Source organism: Grampus griseus, assembly GCF_964374135.1.
Source record: "Grampus griseus genome assembly, chromosome: 10".
In the NCBI taxonomy this organism is placed as follows: Eukaryota; Metazoa; Chordata; class Mammalia; order Artiodactyla; family Delphinidae; genus Grampus; species Grampus griseus.
The window spans coordinates 94,125,698-94,132,583 of record NC_139004.1 but is presented as its reverse complement, the minus strand read 5'-3'; positions in this window follow the sequence as shown (position 1 = coordinate 94,132,583).

Here is a 6,886-nt window from a genome sequence, read left to right as displayed (position 1 = left end):
GAAAGAGAAAGACAAATACCATATGCTAACACATATATATGGAATTTAAGAAAAAAAATGTCATGAAGAACACAGGGGTAAGACAAGAATAAAGACACAGACCTACTAGAGAATGGACTTGAGGAAACAGGGAGGGGGAAGGGTGAGCTGTGACAAAACGAGAGAGAGGCATGGACATATATACACTACCAAACGTAAGGTAGATAGCTAGTGGGAAGCAGCCACATAGCACAGGGAGATCAGCTCGGTGCTCTGTTACCACCTAGAGGGGTGGGATAGGGAGGGTGGGAGGGAGGGAGACGCAAGAGGGAAGAGATATGGGAACATATGTATATGTATAACTGATTCACTTTGTTATAAAGCAGAAACCAACACACCATTGTAAAGCAATTATATTCCAATAAAGATGTAAAAAAAATAAATGCAAGCAAGTAATGCAAAATGCTATAGGATAACTATTGGCGGTGTGGGATTATACATATTTTCTTTAATATTATGTGATCTCAATTGTAAATTTGTAAAAAAGAGTTTTTTAAAAAATTAGGATCAGTTGGGAGAGTTAATATAAAATGATTAGTAAGTCATACTTTTCAAGAAGTGCGGTTCTTCAAAACACAAAGGAGTCAGGAACCCCTCACAAGGATGATGTGAAGGGCTACTGAAGTGAGAATCCTACAACCAGTTACTGGGAATCAGAGATTTGACTTGTCACCCACTGTTATCATAAATGTTTGCTAGGTTATCCACCTGTCAACCATATACCAAACCTATTGCTATAAAAGTGTACGACTTCTTCCTCTCCCCCTCCACGCCTCCTCTTCATTCTCCTCCTCCTTCTCTTGAAATAGAAAACATGTTGAGATATAACTGAACTAAGCACTGAAAGACCATGTCATTTTGATGTACCACCATCTCATGTGAGCCAGAATATCTCCAACAACACTACTTAACAAAAAAAACAGAAGCAAAGTTAAAAATGCTTATAGAAATTCACTCCATACTTATAAAAAGTAAATCTAAGACCACAGTTTAAGTTATTTTTGAGCAACCTACACAATTTGGCCATGTCCAGCCATCACCTATTTACTATTTATTGTTTTTTTTCAACTTGATACCATTTTACTGGCATAAAATGGGGTTTTGGTAATAGTATATTCCTCCTCCATAAACAGAAAATCTTACAATAAACTGAAGGTAACAGGACAATAAATGCAATAAAATAATGTTACTAAATTACAGTTAGATGTTATTTTCTGCATACCACTCTCAGCATGAGGCCTCTTACTTGTTCCAAGAACATAAGATTATTAAATACTATAAATCTGACTCTTTTTGATGAAATGAGAAGGATGAGTTAGTGAAAATTTTGAAGTAATTTAGCATTATATCCACATATTATCTAAACCATTATTCGTGCTTTCCAAGGCAAATCCCACATTAGCGAATCACTGCTATAGTCCTCCACACCGCAGTATTTGCTATTCTAGATACATTTTATCTTTTCCTATGCAGGTCCTAGAAGAGTCTTTGCAGTGTTCTCCACTTAAAGAGGAATAAGGGGCTAATATCTCTACTATCTATAAAACTCTTAAAAACTGGAAAAGTGGACAAAATATATAAACACACAATTCACACAGGAAGATATGCAACTGACCTTCAAACATATGAAAAGATGCTCACATTTGCTTATAATGGGACAAATGCAAATTAAAACTACAATGAGATACTAGTTCCTACCTATCAGCTAGACCAAAATTGACAACAAACTCCTCTAATTACATAGGACTTTTTGCAAATGTTTACATACACTTATACTGTATTTTTCAGTAGCACAGTAGCATCTTATGTGACTTGGGAGTATCACTCACCATAGTTAAACAAATAATTGTTGCTGCTTCTCTGTGTGTAGCTCAGATGTGCTCAAACATTGTTGGAATCATGGGAGGAAATGACAAAATTACCGAGGCCAGGCCATACCTTACTTCCATAAACCTGAGCCTCTGAATTCTGATTCCAGTACATCATGTTTGAGGATCACCGTCATAGCCCTTAAAAGTTTTCTGTGACAGAAGCAACTTAAAACTGAAACATCTGAAATTAGAAGTATCTACTTTTGATATTATTGCTATGAGATTCTTATTTGAAAATGCATCAGTATTTTTTCTTCCTCTCTCCAAAGGCAATTCTGATATGCACCATAGTCTTAAAACTACAGGTCAATCCCATTGACATATCAATCTAAACAGAAGATACTGCAATATATATATAAATATCTCAACAGCAACGACAGGGAAGCGTGATACGCATCCCATATCAGAAATCATGGAAACAGAAGAATATTCCTACATTTATTTTTTTCTCACTCCCAGTTTGAGAGTGAGTTGTTCTTCAATAAGTCAGATACTAGACCTATCACTATAGAAAAGTGGTTCTCACCTAGGGGAGATTTTGCCCCCAAGAGGACATTTGACAATATCTGGACTCATTTTTTTTACTGTTAAGACAGCGGTGTGTGTGTGTGTCCTACTAGCATCTAATGTGTAGAGGCAAGAATGCTACAATGCCTGGGACAACCCCTCATACCAATAATACCAAATGCCAATAGTTCTGCTGTTGAGAAAATCCACCATAGAATAATAGCTATATGCTGGATATCCTGTCTTCAAATATGACTCTGATTAGTTGAAATTTCTTTTGATAACACACCACAAACGTATTCAGTCCTCTTTGCTTTTATTACCACTATCCCTATCCAGGACACTGCCATACTTCACCTGAACTATTACTAGTACATTTTTCATAAATGACTCAATGGATACTCCTCAGTTAAAAACAAAACTACCTGTCTTTCACTGTCCTTAGAATAAAATTCAAACTTTTAACCATGAGCTATAGCACCTTTTGTGATTTGACTAAAATGTACATCACCGACTAAAAACAGGACCATCTTCTTTATGTTCACTATCCTCTATCCTCAATGCCTTTGGAAATTAATAAAACATGAGAAAACTTTTCCTGATTTAAAGAATTGACTCTTGCCCTGGAAAAACTCCCACCCTAACTTTTGCATGCTAATTTATAGTCAACCATCCAGAATCAGCTTTAAGGCCCCCAAAGGAGTTCTCTTTAACTACTCTATTTAAAGTGACTGCCTTTAACTATTAGTTATCACAGATGGTTTTTGTATTTAATTATACATTGGCTTATGTCATTTCTCCCATCCTTACCTCAATATAAGCTACACGAGGAAAGAGATCACAGATGTCACATATATCCTCCTTACTGCTGTCCTCCCACATCGAACCCAGGGCTTGGTATACAGTAAAAAGTATTTAATGAACAAATGACCTATAGAAACATTACATCTTTCCAAAACTAAATGTGTTACAGCAAATCATGCTAAGACAAAAAAAAGAAAGAAAAGAAAACAGACCACTCGTTGGGAACAAGACATGAATCGTTCTCAGGGAAGAAAAATTAACCCTCTCTAAAATGATTTTACTTTGGAAATATAGATCAGTGTTCAAAAGTGCAAAGGCTCAAAATTACAACTCAAAACGAATCAAATCATTGGAAGTAGTCCCGTTTTTAATTAAACATCATCTCTACACCTGGATCTACTGCATACCCTGTTTACTTTGTTAATTACGTTGTGTGAAGAGCAGAGCAAGGCACTCATGGTGAATGATTTATTGACTCAAAGAATGTAAATTCTGTGTTTTTCAAGACATTTTGGGCATGCTTGAGACAAAAGAGATAACTGTCTGCTCAAAGCATTTCAGTTTCATTTGTTCTTTAGTTTCACATATATAGGAACACAAAAGAAATCATTTTGTTTCATTTCTATTAATAGGTCCACAGTGTAAGCTAAATTATGTTCTTTGCTCCTTGGAAAGAAACAACTTTCAGACCACTGAAAGAAGTTTGTCTTGTGCAATTGACGCAAAATAAAACATCAACCAAGCACAGAAAAAAATCATATGCCACAGTACCTCACAGTAGTAGGCACTCTAAATTTTCAATGGAAGCCCAAGAATAGAGATCAAGTAAAGCACTAACTTAAAATTATTGATAACTTCATTTGTAATGAATTGAAAATGAATTTACTTTTCCTTTTCTATAGAAAAGGGAATTTTTGTACTTAAAAGTGTGTGCACTTTTGCGGGGGGGTGGAGCGGGAAGGGGGAGAAAACTACTTTGTGTTTAGGTTGCTTCCTGTTTAATCTAAATGTTTATATCAGAAGCTAGGGAAACAAAGTTTTACCCATTCCCAGGGGTGTGAACTCAGAGAATACTGAGAAACTTGTCCTGGAAGCTGCAAAGAGAATGGGAGATAGTCTTTAAAGTTATCTTATGGGGTTTTACCTTTTTTCCACTTTATTTACTTGAGTACTTGATTTTTTTTAAACCTAAGCTAACTAGAGGATGAAATACACAAGCATCTACATTATTTTCACAACCAGTATGGAACAAAGATCTCCTACAAATAAAAAAGAAAATATAAGAATATTTCTTCAACCAATATCCATAATTCTACAAATGATCTCACCAAGCATTAGTGAACTTGTATGAAATTATTATGTTCCTTTCTCCAACAGAGATCTCTTTCATCACTGTTCTTGACAAAGTTCAGTAGTGTTCTGAAATATTTTCCTTTTACACATTTGTATTAATAAAAATACCTTCCAGAGAGGGAAATACTTTGAAGTAAAAACAGTATTTATACTTAACAGTAAGTGAATAGAATACCCAGAGATTTTCAGGCTATGGGATAATATAAGCTTGCTTAATATTCCATAAACGTGCCAGTTAATGCACAGAATACGTTCCCATTGGTATTATTTCCCACGTGGTTCCATTTCACAATTCAAACATAATTTTCAAGCAATTCTTCTTAATATACCTATAATATTTTTTCCTCGCCTAATACAGCACAGTAGTTATATCCCTGTGTAACTGCCATTCACTAGAATTTACATTTTTATTCCTTCAAAAGCAAAATGGCAATTATTCTTCCCACAGTGTTGAAGGTCTGTGAACCTAGTTTACTACTGTGCTGTCAACATTAGGGTCTATCCATATCCATGTAAAAAAATCGTGTTACGTATAATATTTTATAAACATTTATTGAATATATGATGAACATTTTTCATATCATCAAATGTTCTACAACACTGTAAAACCATTTAAAATTAAGTCATGGGATGGCCAACAAATATTGTTATGATCAAAAATCCTTTCAAATTTTCCAGTTTCATCAGTAAAGCATGGTGCTGTGTTATACACATCTCTTCAGAAGGTTAAGAATAGTTTTCATAAATTGAAGAAACTGTGCTGTTTATTTTAGAAGATGCATTGTCTCTTGTTCCTCTCATTAACTCCCTAAATAGACATTATGGTTCACATTTGATACAAGGGGCCAAGCGATTGTAGAGATTGAGTACCCTGCTCTGTGATACAAAGTTAATAATTAGTGGAGTTTGCTATATTACTCAGACATGTCTGATCCATTTTTATAATGGGGTGCTGATAGTTTTTCATTAATTTATTTCACTGTTTATATATTAAGCAGTTTAATTCATTGTTAATACTAATACTATACTGTTGTATTTTTAAATGATACTTTTTATTTTGAGATAATTGTAGATTCACATGAAATTGTTAAAAATAATTTAGAGAGATCTCATATATTCTTTACCCAGTTTCCCGCAGCGGTAACATATTGCAAAGCTATAGTAAAATATGGCAACCAGCGTATTAACATGGACACAGCCAAGATACAGAACATTCCTATCATCACAAGAATCCCTCATGTTGCCTTTTAATAACCACACACTTAGTGGGAGAAATAGGGGAAAGTACATCTACTCCACCTTCCTGGAAATAGAAGTCTATCAACATTTCTTTTTAAAAAGCCTTTAATATTGAATCAAGTGCCCCAAGAATAACTTCTTTTAAGGGAATTACGATATAAAATGATCTCTATATAAAGTATAATAAGATTTGCCATATTTTAAATTGATCGTGAGGGCACCTACCAGGAGTCCTGGTTAGAAGTCTTTTTCTACTTCCACACATTAGCATGCAGTTCAATATCCTGCTTGCTAATGGGACCTGGTGCAAAACAGCAGTTAAAATACTTTGTAAATGTTGCTATAGGAAAATGAATCGCTTCAGTGGAAACAAATATCCTACACTCACAGTACTAAATTTAGAAACTGAACAGAGTCATTTATTTGCATCATCTATCACCTAGGAGACTTGAGTCAAGTTACTTTGTATCTCTGAGTCTCGGTTTCCCCCTGTGTAGAACTGGAATAAGAACTAACTCTCAAATTTATGAATGTTAAGTTGTAACAACAGTAGCAATATATTCATACCTACTATGTAAATATAAACAACTCAGGTGGCAGATATTATTCTACTCATTTAGCAGATTAACAGAGATAGAAATTGAGGCCGTTAAGTGACTTTGTCTAACATCAAATAGATGCTATGTGATAGGAATGCAGAATAAATACAGAACTGCTTTCCTCCAGAGCCTTACTCGTTCCGCTTGATAAGTGAGAAAGCATTTTGCTAAGTGGATCCACTGAATAAAAAAACCCAATACATAAGAGGTTATAAGAGCTTGTTTCCAGAGAAAGGCCAACAGGTATCTTTATGCATTACAGACCTTTATCACCAAGAATAGAGGTTAGGAATAGAATCCATTTGCCCAATCTATAGCCATTGATTGTCTAAGTACATGCCAGCAACTCATAAGTCTGTGGCTATAGATAATACTTCCAGGCTTAAGAAACAGCAAGTGCAAATGGCCTTTTGTCAGAAAAGGGAGTCTTATGCATCCCATCTTTTGACCTCCGTAAGAGGGAGGCATGAAACA